Genomic DNA, 15,775 nt, shown 5'->3' on the forward strand with positions numbered 1-15,775 from the left:
ACCTGGGTGCGGGCGCCACAGGCGGAGGATTAGCCAAGTGAGCCACAGCACCAGTCTAATCTTCAATATATTATGTTCACAGTATTCTACATTAAAATAAGTTTTATGTCATTAAATATGATTCTAATTAATTTAGCTATAAATGTACAGGAAATTTTCAATACATTATATATATATATATATTATATGTGTGATCTGCTACATGTTATATCTATAGCAACTTTGACATGGAAGAAAGAATGCTGTCCTTGAGGAATCCAAATTTTTATTTCAAGATGAGGAATCTGAAAAATAAAAGATGTGAAAGGCAGGGTAGAGCAAGCCACTTTTGGGAAACAGGAGGCATTTTAAACCCTACATCTAATAATTATACAGTTATATGAGTAGAACACAGATAGTTAAACAAAAGAACTTATCCAGGTAACTGTAACTCAAGAACAACTAAGAATGACCTAATTCTCAAACTCCTCTCTCCCACCTCCAGATTATAATAACAAACATAAATTCAAATCCTTAATTTGCTTTCTCAGCTGGGTTTTTGTATTTATATATTTGTTTACTGTTTGATTGGTTTGTTACTTGTCTAGAAAGGTAACTGGGTTGGTGTTCATTAGTTTTTTTTAAGTATGATCTGCATAGGATTAATATAGGAAATTAGTCGCTTTCACAAATGCAATTTGCTTTCCTCCAATAAAGATTACTTAGGTACATTATAAACCCAATTCTTAGCTACTATAGAATAGAATAAATCAGTAGTAAAGGTTTGCTTATATTGTTTTCATTTCAGTCTCAAGAGCTACTTTACCAAATTCAAAAATATAGTGATAAAAGCTCGGCATCAGAAGCAATGGGCGGCAGGCCTAATAATGGCTGATCTGTACAGTGATCTGCCCTCAAGGAGACCCAACAGGCCAGTCCACTGCAGTGGCTTTCAATGTGGTAAGCCTGGGCTTCAACAGAAGTCAGCTTGTGAAGAGCCCTGGCAGCTCTGCCAAGAGTTGGATCGCTGGAAATGGACCTGCCCTGGAGTCGAAGGATGCCCAGGTCAGAGCCACAGATCTTATTGGCTCTAAGCTGAAAAGCCCTTCACTCAGCCCAACTTCCAAAGGGACCACTGCAGCTGAGGGGATGGTCAAGTAGGGTCAGCAACATTGCAGGCAGAACTGTAAATTTCTTGTTAGAGATGCCCCCTGCCTTTACCTGGCCAGCTCTCCTCCCAGGCCAGCCAAGTAATGAAAGTCAACAGAGTGCCTTCCCCTAGGAGGTTCACACCTCCCTTAGGATGTACCCCACGTGAAGAGATAGATAGGTCTGGGCCTCTTAACTTACAAGGCCTAAAGCCCAACAGATTATTATCAAGCCCCTTCTGTCAGGTTCTATTTGCCTCTCAATCAGAAAACTTAATTGTAGCTTAGACAGCACCTTTCTTAGCTCCTCTAATAATGACTCTGTCCTTTGTTCTAGACCCTGTCTAGCACACTTGGGCCTCATTCCTTTGTAATCATAACCTCTACTCTACCACCAATGGCTCTACTCCCAACCTGTGTGTACTGATGGTCCTCTTCCCCACTTAATGCTGTATAATTGTTCAAACCTGGTCAATGGCACTCTTAGGATCATTGGTTACTATCCTCACTCTGTCTTTTATGACCTTGTCTAAATATGATCAGAGTCGGCAAACTTGGAAGGCTTCCATAGCCTTGGCAACTCATGACAACAGCCTAGGGTGGTTACTGGCGCCATAAACTAGAGTGTCAATTTGTTGGGTCAACAACAGGAGCCACTGTGCACTTGCTCCTCATGTGGGATCTCTGTCCTTAATGTGCTGTACATTGTGATTTAATGCTATAACTAGTACTCAAACAGTATGTTTCACTTTGTGTTTCTATGTGGGTGCAAACTGTTGAAATCTTTATACTAAATTGATCTTCTGTATATAAAGAGAATTGAAAATGAATCTTGAAGTGAATGGAAGGGGAGAGGGAGCGGGAGAGGGGAGGGTTGCGGGTGGGAGGGAAGTTATGGGAGGGGGAAGCCATTGTAATCCATAAGCTGTACACTGGAAATTTATATTCGTTAAATAAAAGTTAAAAAAAATATATAGTGATAAAAAAGAAAAATCAATGCTGTATAAACCTGTACTCCCAAATCATCTCTATGATAGAACCAATCCTGACTATACAGTTAGGAGTGATCTAGGACACAAAGTAAGCAAATTTTATTTGACACCATAAAACTCAGAGGAACTCCTTGCAGACATTTTTGACAGTTTTGATCCATTAATCAGTTGAGACTGACTAATTCAAGTTCTTTAGCTGTCCTGATGTGTTACAAACTCTTCTGTGAATATATAGATCAAAGTGAATTGATCATTGATCATTTATTTTTCCTTGCTTCACCACAGTTTTCCTTGAGTAAGACTTAAGAAATTTATGCATGCCTAAATGGTAACAGAGAGCATATAAAGTTTCATTCATGCCTGTATTTTTATAAAATGTATTACTATTATCTGTAGCAAAATAGATCTCTGCAATACAAAGCCAGTTGTTACAATTTGCATAAGAAAATATTGCAATGTCAAAGTGAGTTTCATCTGGAAATGAAAAAAGATACCACTGTGGCTTGAGAGCAATGATCATTTCTTTAACATGTCTCAAGAGACCTCCCCTGTGAGAACCCATGCTGATATCCTGTATCAGCTCACCTTGTACAAGAAGATATAAACTGCACACAAAGGGGAAGCAGATCTTATTGTAATTTTTTTTCTTGCTGAGATTGGCTCACAAGAGGTTCATTTTCTTGTGAGTCCCAAAGGATGGGAGTCATGCAGTGTTGTTTAAGTAAACTCATTATTGTGCAAGCAATGCCATATAACCCTTCCTTCTGAAACAGTGGATTACATAATATAAACATGCTTCTTTAAATAATCACTCTAATTTAAGAACAAGCTGTAATTACAGCAGGAATCTAGACGTTTCTTATAAAGACTGTATATACACTAAGAGATACTTATTTTGTCTATATATTTGTGAATACACAATATGTGCTGCGTACTGTCATGAGTGACTTACATGTATAATTTTACAAATGGTACTTCGATAGACTTTCATACTTACAAAGTCTGTCTGACTCCAAATTCTGAGCTCTCATACAAGGATGTGCCTAGACATCTGTAGCCCTATTAAGCAGAAACTTAGCTCCATTCAGAACTTGAAGATTCTTCTTGCTTCCAAATGTTGGAATTTTCAGGAGATGGTAATTTAGTCATAATTCCTGCATTCTATATCATAGTGGCTAGGTTAAAGTCTTGGCTCTGCTACCAATTCTAGCTTCCTGGTATGCACACCCTGAGAGGCAACAAGTGATGGCCCAAGTAGTTAGGTCTCTGTCACCCACTTAGGCGATTTGGATTTAGTTCCTAGCTCCTGATTTTGGCCTGGCCTAGCCCTGGCTGATCAGGCACTTGAAGAATGAACCATTGGATAGGCCAGATTCTCTCTCTCTCTGTCTCTATGCTTTTCAAATACATGCAATGAATTCTTTAAAACAATTTCAAAATGTTTTAAAAGAAAGATACGAGGCATTGTTGGACATGACAGTGATGTCTGGTGCCTGGACTCTACCACTGGGGACCTATTAAAAGATCAAATTCTGTTGTACTGCTGAACAAACATATGTTCTGTCTCTCCCACTTTGTGAACCTACACAAACTACTACACACTCTAGCTCATGACTTAGATTATTTGGTTTAGATTATTCGCTTTTATCATGTATCACACGCATAAGTTTCAGCAAGTTAGTTAATCCCTTTAAACCCTAATTGCACATGTGTAATATGAAGGATGACAAAGAAAATAATGTGGCAATGGAATTAAATGGACAAAACATAAAGATTTTATTCAACACTATTGCAAAGGTGGGCATTTGGCACAGCAGGTAAGAAGCATCTCATATCAGACTGCTGGATATGTTGGTTCTGTTCCCAATTCTAGTTTCTTACTATGTGCAACCTAGGAAGCAGAAGGTGATGGCTCAAGTAGTTGGGTCCCTGATACCATGTGGGAGACATGGATTGAGTTTCTGGCTCCTGTATTGGCCCAGCCTAACTGTAGCCATTGCAGGCATTTTGGTACTGAAGAAATGGTTGGGAGATCTCTGTCTTTATCTCACTCTGCCTCTCTCTCTCTTTGTGTGTGTGTGTGTGCGTGTGTGTTCCTCTCAAATAACATAAGTAAATGAATAATTTTAGGCAAAGGCTATTGCAAGAGAAAAATAAATGCAATTAAATTATCCTGAAATGAAAGGGACATTTTTAAGCTCTGCACGAACTACAGGGAAAATATTGGAGGGCTCCAGGGGAGGTTGGTCAATGTAATTAGGTCATTTGGGTTTACACATAAAAATTAAGGTTGTACCCTCCCACAGATACTGGAAGACAGAGGCAATATCTTCTTCCATGATAATATTTCAAAAGATCAGCTCCTAGGTCTTTGAGAAAGACATTCTTGGGCTATAAAACTGGCAAGAGACTGGGAGAAGATTTATTTAGATCTCAAAGGAACAGAAGACAAATCTACAATTGAAAGTTTTCAATGTTCTAAGGAAAAGGAGGTTAAGGGCTTAGACACAAGAAGTCTGCCAGCAGTATGGTGAAGCTGAGGGAAAAATTAAGGCTGCTCTAATTAGGTGATAAGACTAGCTCCCATGGTTGCTGTGAGGATTGAGACTGATAATGACTAGCGACCTACCATCATTTGTGGTTGTTAGGGTGTGAGTACGCAGAGTGTAGTAGAGGCCATTTATCATTGCCATTGCCTTCATCTCAAGGTTAAGTTCTATTTTCTGTTCCCTGACTTCTGCTCCCACCCCTCTTTTTGCTAACAATCTCAAGTTTTGAACACCCTACCTCCTCATTATCTGTGCAGTTCTTTTTTCCCACTGCCTTCTCTGGCTGTCTGCTCTAGGTCAAAGGTTTTGTAACTATATTGCTTTATGATGCTGTTAATGTCTTAGTGTTCTTGTTTCACACAACAGACCTAAGCCAAATGGAACACCTGACAGATCTATTTTTAAGCAATTAAGTCCAAACAACTTAATAAATGTTTGGCTCAAACAATTTAATAAGTACTTGAGAAAAACAGGAATACATTTAAAAATTTTTGAAATTTTATACTTAATCAGTTACTTTGTACCTGATATGCACTGCACAACTTCTCAAACCTCAGAGTCATGGTATACAATTAAATCTACTATCATTTCTTAATCTGCATTCACTTTTAATGATATTTGACTTTTTAACATCTTCACTGAAAATTCAGCTTTGCAAAGATAATTACACCTACAAATGGAATGTAGTAAAACTATCTTACAGTATGAGCTCACATTGTATTCTACAAATATCAGTCTGCTTCTCTATGCAATGTGAAATTTCATATAAGATCCTGTGAATTCACTGTAGCACACCACCTGAGCACTTACTTTGGAAGCTGCCCATCTAGATCAGCCAAGGGGATCTTTGAGTAACATTTAAATCTCCCTCTCAAACTTTTCACCCTCAAATGTCTTATATATTTGATCTTTTGTCTCTATATCTGACCACTTCATTTCTTCTTTCTCTGTCATTTGGAACTCTGAACCACCTGCTCAACTTCTGCCACATGTTATTTTTTTCTCTCCAATATATTTTCCTTCTTTATGTCAAACTTTTCCTCTAAAAATTCAAATCTAACTTTGTTGTTACTTGCATGGTATTCTTCAGGGATTAATTAATTTCATATTGAGACCCATGTGAATTTCTGGTACTCTCCACATTTTCTCCTGTTCTAGCTGTTCTTGGCTGTGTCGGTGTAGCAGGTTCTAGCTGCTATGTTCTCCTACTAGAAACCTCTTGAAACATTTATTCAAGTTGTAACTATGTAATTTGCAAGCATTATCCTAGACTACACTTTGCAGATGTTCACAATCCTCATTCTGTCTCACTTATTTGTGCCAGTATCACTCAATGAATACATGCATGGGATATTTTCCAAGACATAAGATAGTGATTAACCCAAAGCTGGTGGTAACTGGAGGCTTTCTTGATATTTCCTAATTAATGAAATAACATGAATAAACCCATGCCAATTCAGTTAATAGAGAAAATATTACTCAAAGGCCACTCTATCTCCTTGTCAAGAACCTAAACTAAAACAAGACTGTCTTTAAAACCAGTTTAGAGAGAGGTTGATCAATTTTTTAAGGAAAGTAGCCTTGATATATTTAAAAGAAAGCTGCTAAAATTGGTAACATGGCTTATTTTTAAAAGGGAAATATTAACTACATACAGAAGTCCACAATTCAAGTTTGACATTCACTCTCACCTCATCATGCTCTACCTATACCAGAAGTGGACCAACCTAGTCCAGTACTTCTGTGAAAAAGTCCTGCAAATCTGTGCTGTCATGCTAAATATGTTTGCTAATTCCTTGAAGAAATACTCCAAACCTCGAAGATGAGAGTTCTAGGAGAGCCATCTGGGAATGACTGGTAGTATCTAGTAATTAGTGAATCAGGAGCCTAAAGAAACAAAGGTAATCAGCCTTCCAGAAACTGAAAGAGAAAACTATCCTAACCAAGCCCATTTCCAGTGGGATCCAAAAATTCACTTTCAGAGGAAAGTCTCTCCTTTGAGCCTCAATAAAAGGCCACATCAATGAACTTCTATTCAAACTCAAACAATCCACCTAACCATGAAAGAATGAAATACTCTTCTTTGCTTACTTCTAGGGATAGGATATCAGGTGATACCTCATATAACTACCACACAAATCACATATTTCATGGTCTCAAACTTCTACTATCATTATTTTGTCAAATCAATGAACTCTGTAAAATAATTCATAAAATTATTCAACAATTTAACACAACCATCAAAGCCATAGTCATCTTTGCCTGGAATGGAGTTTGTGAAGCTGCTATGGAATCGTGATTGGAATTTCCACATGGAACTTGCATACCCCAATATTTTTGAATTATGTACATGGCACCCAGACCATCAAAAGTTCGGATTTCCAAGGAATTCTTTTATCACATCACAAAACAGGTTGGACAAATTGCTACAGAACCACCTAAACTGGGTAAGATAAAAGAGTTTTTGGTTCAAAATGGCTGCTTAGAGTCTAGATTGAGGCTTGCTTTCTCATCACACAGCCACATATATACACAAATGGAACTTGATTTGAAGTGGTATGTCTCACAAAAATGGCAAAAATCAGTATTCAAATGATTCCCATCCCATTCATTCATCAACCAATATTTGAAAAACTTCTCTGTGCCAGGTGTTGTGAATACAGGGGGAAAAAGGAGGGGGGGTTCACTCCTAAGATTTTGACATTACATATGATCATTGATGGGTACACAGTACTGCCTTTAGATCTGAATACCACACTTTGTACAGAATCACATATAACAAGCAAAAAAAAAAGTACCCCACAATGCATAAATATCAGTACCTTTGACTCTCAGGTTCTAATGCTTGGCATTGACTTAATGTCATTTGGATCTAAGGACAAACTTCTCCATATAGTGTGCTCTGTCTTGAAAACAAAGTTCACTATATCTGCATGCTGTGAAGATTTGTGTGTTATGCTGCTGACAACATCAGGGAAAGTACATACTGCTTTTTAGTATGGGGGATATCCGAAAAGTACAGAATCTAAGGAAGGGAAAAGCAAAAAACCTGAAAATTCCTTCCTTTCAAATATATCAGAGTCTCTTATATAACAGAATCGTTCAAATAATATGATCGCATAGTCTCTTAGATAATGGAATCCTTCCAGAAGAACTGAGCATTCACTTCCTTGCTGAAGACCTGCTACAATTCATGTTTATGGAGGTCCTCAGAAATGGCATTTTATTCCCAAGAATTTTCCGTGATTACTGAGAATACTTAGCATTATTTAAAGTTTTTTTATTATCAAATTCGTTTAGATGTTCTAGGCCTAGACGTTTCCTGCACAAAATATGGCATTGTCAAGTACATAAATATTGACCATGAGAATTCCAAATCATTTTCTATTTATGAAAATATTTAATAAGGGTGGATATCTAGTATAGCAGTTAAGTTAAAACATAGGATGCTTGCACCCCATATTGGGGTGCCTGGATTAGAGTGAAGGCTTTTCTTTCATTCCAGATTCCTGCTCAAGCATGCCATGGGAAACAGAGGATGATTGCTTAAGTAGTAGGATCTCTGCCACCCATTTAAGTTACTCTGACCAAGTTCAGTTTCCTGGCTTTGATCTGGTCCAGCCCTGTATAATGCAGGATTTTGGGGAGTGAACCAGCAGATGAAGAACTCGGTCTATCATCTATCTCTCTCTGTCACTCCGATTCTCAAATAAGACATAAAATAAATAAAAATATCTAGTAAGTTGAAAAATGTTAAATAAGATCTTAAATATTTTAATTCCACAATTTAGCTAAATTATAGCTTTTATTTATTAATTGATTTCTGCATCTACTAGATAGTTGAGTATTTTAGAAAAATGAATTGAATGTATAAGAACATAAGTTCAAATATTTCAGGAATTTATATTCACCTTAAATTACATATATTACTTATAGATATATTGAATGTTTATTTATTTTAAATAAAATTAATTTTAATCCTTTAGATAATCAATAGGAAAAATTATTTGAAATTTTTATTAAAATATTTTAATGAGAGACTTTGGTGAAATGAAGAATAGAAAACAGATGTCAGGGAAAAAGCAAATAATGTTTGACAAAAGTATATACTGTTATTTAACAGAAACTGCTGACTCAACAGTAGAAAATAAGACAAGCAAAAAGAAGTAAATAAAGGTATTTTATATTTCCCCAATGTTTAGTTCTTTAAAACCATAATATATCAGTTATCTTGTTTAATCACTATATAGCTATATTTACCAAAGGAGAGATGTATAACAGTTTATTCAACATTTTTGTTAGCTTCATTATTTTTAAAAAATATTTATTTATTTATTTATTTATTTCAGAGGTAAAGTTATTCTCATTGAGAGGGAGAGACAGAGAGAACGGTCTTAGATCCACTGATGACTCCCCAAATGGTTGCAATGGCCAGAGTTGGGCCGAGTCAAAGCCAGGAGCCAGGAGCTTCATTTGGGTCTCACATGAGTGTGCAGGGGCCCAAGCACTTGGGCCATCTTCTGCTTTCCCAGGCCATAACAGTGACCTGGTTCGGAAGAGGAGCTGCTGGGATTAGAACAGGTGCCCAAATTGAATGCCAGCGCTGACAGCAGAGGATTAACCTGCTGTGCCATAGTGCCAGCCCCAACTTCCTTTTAGCTATTAATAGTGGACATACATACGTGAGTTTCTATTTGTTCACTTGTCCTTGTCTCCCAAAAGTTAAGTTAAAGAGTTAAAAATACAGAAGTCATTTACAAACCAATATACAATTTCAAATAGAAATTAATGATACAAAGAAAATAAAGTCATTACCACGAACTGTTGTGATGTGATAGCTTGATATAACATGGTTTGATGTGACATTACAAGATGTGATGTCACACAAATCAATAAATGAATGGGTGGAATCAATCACATGTTGGACAGAAATAAAACTTGAAGAGTACTGAAGGCCAATGGAGTCATTTGAAGGATGAATATCACATAATGTTCTTCTTCATTTGGTTTACTTATAAGAATACATTGTTTGAGGGGAAAAAAAGGCACCAGAGTTCAAATGCCGATATATGGTGAGAAGCCTTCCTTCTTCTATCCCTTGTTTCTAGGCCAACATCCCCTATAGTTTGACGACAACATGGACTTTTTTATTTAGGCCAATGTGTCAGTGGAAGCAGGGATAATAAACATAAAAAATAAGTAAAAATGTGGATAATGTCCCCTCATCAAAAGCAAAAACATAGAAAATTGTTTGCATGCTAAGAAAATTGAAAAATAGCCAAGGTTTAGATATTGATATCTCTAATATATACTATAGATGAGAATGTATACAGAGTTTAGAAAACTTGCATATTATTTATCAAAGTCATTGAATGGTACAGGATAGTAGGGTACCAGTGTTTTTGGTATAGCAGAAACAACCATGAAGAAATTATCGGCAGACAGCACAGCCTTCACATTAGAGAGCCTGAAAAGAATAGTGGCTACAGCACACACTCTGGGATGACTGGCATAAAAGTTCAAGTCCTGTCCATATAAATGATATGTAAGTTTACTTTCAGCAAAATTTTGATGCCTTCTAATGATCTATAAAATAAAGGTAATAATATTTTCCTCTGATTTGGTTTAAAAGAGATGACACAAAGGAATTTAACATAGCACTTAAGATGCCACTTGCAACTCTTGCATTCTATAACAAAGTACCTTGATCTAAAGCGTACCTCCACTCCTGATCCTAGCTCCTTGCTAATGCATGCCCTGAGAGGCAGCAGGTATTGGCTCCAGTGCTTGCACCCTCACCACCCAAATGGAAAATGTGAATTGAGTTCCTAGCTCCTGGATTTGGGCCAATCTAGCCCAGGCTTTGTGCAAATTTTAAAGAAAATCATTTTTGAAGAGATGATACATATAAAATATTCAGAAAAAAGTGCCTTATACTTAGTAGAAACAGTATCTATATAATTTATCATTGTAAATAAATTTAGAACAATCAAATAAATTTCATAACAATAACTTTGGCTTTGATTATATCAAATTGAGAAGCTTCTGCACTGCAGAAGAAACATGCAGCAAAGTGAAGAGGAAACTGACAGAACGGGAGAAATTATTTGCAAACTATGTAACTGATAAAGGATTAATACCCAGAATCTACTAATAGCTAAGAAACTCAACGACAACAAAACAAACAACCTAGTTAAGAAATGGGCAAAGGACTTGAACAGATATTTTTGAAGAGTAACTCCAAATGTCCAACAAAGACATGAAAAACTTCTCAGGATCACTAGCCACCAGGGAAATGCAAATCAAAACCACAGTAAGGTTTCACCTACCCCAGACAGAATGGCTTTCATTCAGCAAACAACAAATGTTGGAGAAGATGGGGGGGAAAAACTAACCTAATCCACTATTGGCGGAAATATAAACTGCTACGGCCACTGTAGAAAACAGTATGGAGATACCTCAGAAATAAGAATATAGACCCATCATATGACCCAGCCATCCCATTCCTGGGAATTTAACATAACAAAATGAAATCAGCATATGAAAGAATTATCTGCACCCACATGTTTATTGCATCTCAATTCACAATACCTAAGATATGGAATCAACCCAAACGTCCATCAATGAAGACTGGGTAAAAAAAATTATGGAACATATGCACCATGGAATACTAAACAGCCATAAAAAATGAAATCCTGTCATTTGCAACAAAATGGATACAACTGGAAAACATTACAGTTACTGAAATAAGCCAGGCCCAAAATGATAAATACCATATCTGTGATCAGGACAAATACCTGATTTGTGACAACTAAGAAAGTACCTAAAAGATAATCCTTAGAAGTGAAATTAGGCCGGCGCCGCGGCTCAGTAGGCTAATCCTCCGCCTTGCGGCGCCGGCACACCGGGTTCTAGTCCCGGTCGGGGCACCGATCCTGTCCCGGTGGCCCCTCTTCCAGGCCAGCTCTCTGCTGTGGCCAGGGAGTGCAGTGGAGGATGGCCCAAGTGCTTGGGCCCTGCACCCCATGGGAGACCAGGAGAAGCACCTGGCTCCTGCCATCGGATCGGCGCGGTGCGCCGGCCGCAGTGTGCTACTGCAGTGGCCATTGGAGGGTGAACCAACGGCAAAGGAAGACCTTTCTCTCTGTCTCTCTCTCACTGTCCACTCTGCCTGTCAAAAATAAAAAAAAAAAAAGAAGTGAAATTAACACTGAAATACGTTGACTTTGACTGTTGAGGAACTTTTTTTCAGACTATTTGTTGGAACTTTTCACTTAGTATAGGGTTAATCTTATGTGTACAAAGTTAATTTAAAATAGATTTTAGCAAAAAATAAGAATGGGAATAGGAGAGGGAGGAAGAAGAAGAGTGAGAATGCAGGTGGGAGGGCTGGCAGGGTAGTAAGAATAACTATCTAAATTTGTATTTATAAAATGTGTGAAGTTTGCATACTTTCAATAAAATGTTTCTTGGTAAAAATTAGAAGAATAAATCAGTTTCTAATTTTGGAAAAAGTCATAATTTTAATTTTTAATCTTTATTTAATGAATACAAATTTCAAAGTACAGCTTATGGATTATAATGGCTCCCCCCCCATAACTTCCCTCCCACGCGCAACCCTCCCCTTTCCCACTCCCTCTCCCCTTCCATTCACATCAAGATTCCATTTCAATTCTCTTTATATACAGAAGATCAGTTTAGTATATATTAAGTAAAGATTTCAACAGTTTGCCCCCACATAGCAACACAAAGTGAAAAATACTGTTGGAGTACTAGTTATAGCATTAAATCACAATGTACAGTACATTAAGGACAGAGATCCTATATGATATTTTTTAAAAATTAATTTTCTATGCCATTTCCAATTTGAAACCAAGTTTTTTTTTTCATTTTCAATTATCTTTATATACTGAAGATCGATTCAGTATATATTAAGTAAAGATTTCATCAGTTTGCACCCACACAGAAACACAAAGTGTAAAATACTGTTTCAGTACTAGTTATAGCATTACTTCACATTGGACAACACATTAAGGACAGATCCCACATGAGACATAAGTACACAGTGACTCCTGTTGTTGATTTAACAATTTGACACTCTTGTTTATGGCGTCAGTAATCTCCCTAGGCTCTAGTCATGAGTTGCCAAGGCTATGGAAGCCTTTAGTGTTCGCTGACTTTGATCTTATTCCGACAGGGTCATAGCCAAAGTGGAAGTTCTCTCCTCCCTTCAGAGAAAGGTACGTCCTTCTTTGCTGGCCCTGTTCTTCCCACTGGGATCTCACTTGCAGAGATCTTTCATTTAGGTCGTCTTCTTTTTATTTTTTTCCATGGTGTCTTGGCTTTCCATGCCTACAATACTCTCATGGGCTCTTCAGCCAGATCTGAATGCCTTAAGGGCTGATTCTGAGGCCAGAGAGCTATTCAGGACATCTGCCATTCTATGAGTCTGCTGTGTATCCTGCTTCCCATGTTGGATCGTTCTCTCCCTTTTTGATTCTATCAGTTAGTATTAGCAGACACTAGTCTTGTTTGTGTGATCCCTTTGACTCTTAGACCTATCAGTGTGATTAATTTAACTGAAGTTGATCACTTGGACTAGTGAGATGGCATTGGTACATGCCACCGTGATGGGATTGTATCGGAATCCCCTGGCACGTTTCTACCTCCACCATTTGGGGCAAGTCCAATTGAGCATGTCCCAAATTGTACATCTCCTCCCTCTCTTTTCCCACTCTTAGATTTAACAGGGATCACTTTTTAGTTAAAATTTAAACAACTAAGAATAATTGTGTTTTAATTACAGAGTTCAACCACCAGTACTGGAACAAAAAAAAATACTAAAAGGCATAAAGTATTACATTGTACATCAACAGTCAGGACAAGAGCCGATCAAGCCACTGTTTCTCATAGTGTCCATCTCACCTCAACAGATCTCCCCTTTGGTGCTCAGTTAGTTGTCGCCAATCAGGGAAAACAAATGATATTTGTCTCTTTGGGACTGGCTTAATTCACTCAGCACGTTGTTTTCCAGATTCCTCCATCTTGTTGCAAATGACCGGATTTTAAATTTTATTTCATAAAAATGTTTAGATAATTTCCCTTTTAATTTATGGTTGGTGTTGACATTGTGACACCGGTGGTAAAACCATTTGTCTTGTTGAATTAAAGTGAAATCACATTTCCAACGTTCACCTTAAAACACATTAGGAAATCTTTAATTTCCCATTTATTCTACTGATGAAAAAGATATTTTCTACATTTGTTTCAGCAAACTAATTGAAATAATTCTTGTTGTCATTTTTTTCTGTTCATTAGTCCATATTTAAATGTTACCATTCAATTTTATTAAAAGAATCATTATTTTAACTTTTATAAACTTATATTTGAAATATTTGAAGATGATTTTGAAATAGCTGCTTCCCCATTGAGAAGTAAAGTCTCTAAAACCAAGGTTGCTGATTTTTTAAAAGATTGATTGGTTGCCTACTTGATTGATTTGAAAGGCAGAGTGACGGAGAGAGAGGGAGACCTTCCGTCTACTGGTTAACTTCCCAAAAGGCCACAATAGGCCAGTGCCATGGCTCACTTGGCTAATCCTCTGCCTTGCAGTGCTGGCACCCCGGGTTCTAGTCTCGGTTGGCGCCCTGGGTACTACTCCCGGTTGTTCCTCTTCCAGTTTAGCTCTCTGCTATGGCCCAGGAGGGCAGTGGAGAATGGCCCAAGTGCTTGGGCCCCTGCACCCGCATTGGAGACCAGGAGGAAGCACCTGGCTCCTGGCTTCGGATTGGGGCAGCGCTGGCCATGGCGGCCATTAGGGGAGTGAACCAAGGGAAGGAATACCTTTTTCTCTGTCTCTCTCACTGTCTATAACTCTCTCTCTCTCTCTCTCTCTCACTAACTCTGCCTGGCAAAAAAGAAAATAAAGAAAGAAAGGGACTAACATACAAATGTTGTGAATATTCTTACCAGATTCTGGAAAATGGCTCTTCAAATCTACTATATATCATATCATTTATCAATAAAATCTTTTGTTCCTCCACTTTATTATACTAGGTATCTATATTTTTCTAGATCTAAGTAAATTTTATTTGTGGCATTTTATTTCAATTAACATTTTCTGACCAATGAGAATGAACAAGGTACCATCTGTTTACTGAATCTTCAAATTTAATTATCTATAAACTGTTTATAAACTTCACCTTTCATAAAATTTTTCTACATAGCTGTTGTGAATTTATATCAATTAAATATCTAATATATAAAATTTATAATAAATATACAATATATTATGTTTGGACATACACATATATCTATATATAATTCTTTTCCTTTGTTGGTTGCATAATTTCAACATTGCAATATGTTGAAATGTTTTTGTTAGGATTGTTTAGTAGATAAATTTCCTAAAATTTGTTTTGCTTTCTTTATGAAAATTTATTTTCCCTTAAGAAATTTTTCTTTAATCTGAGGTTATTTTTTGCTGATAATTTTTTCATTTTAAAATACATTTATTTGAGAGATAGAGAAACACATAGAAAGCCTAGAGTAGGGAACTCAATTCAGGTCTCCTATGTGGATGGAAGAATTCTGGTTAATTGAGCCATCACTCCTACCTTTCAGGGTCTGTACTGACAGGAAGCCAAAGTCAGAAGCTGAAACCAAGAATCAAACCCAGGCACTCTAATGTAGGATGTGGATGTCTTACCAAGTGTCTTAACCTCTGGCCTTTATACTCATATACTATTTCCACATTTAAGTTTTCACATATTTAAAACATTTCTTGTGTACAGTGTGAGATCAGGACATAATTTTATATTTTCTATAAGGACAGCCAATCCAAGAAGTGTAAATCTAATATCCAACCTAAAGGCAAGCTAAAATGTTAGCCTGTTACCATTTAATGGAAAGTGGCTAAAGATATGGATCAATAATGACACTGTATTAATCACAACAGTCAACACCTTGACATGAATTCACAAATCTCAATTCCTACAAGGCAACATGAAGAGTATACACACAATGATGTGCATTCCAAGAAAGGAATCCTCAGCTAAGGGAGAAATATTTTATAATGGATAGTAAATATGTATACAAATTGATTTGG

The sequence above is a fragment of the Lepus europaeus genome, chromosome 3 (assembly GCF_033115175.1).
Source record: "Lepus europaeus isolate LE1 chromosome 3, mLepTim1.pri, whole genome shotgun sequence".
NCBI classification, from domain to species: domain Eukaryota; kingdom Metazoa; phylum Chordata; class Mammalia; order Lagomorpha; family Leporidae; genus Lepus; species Lepus europaeus.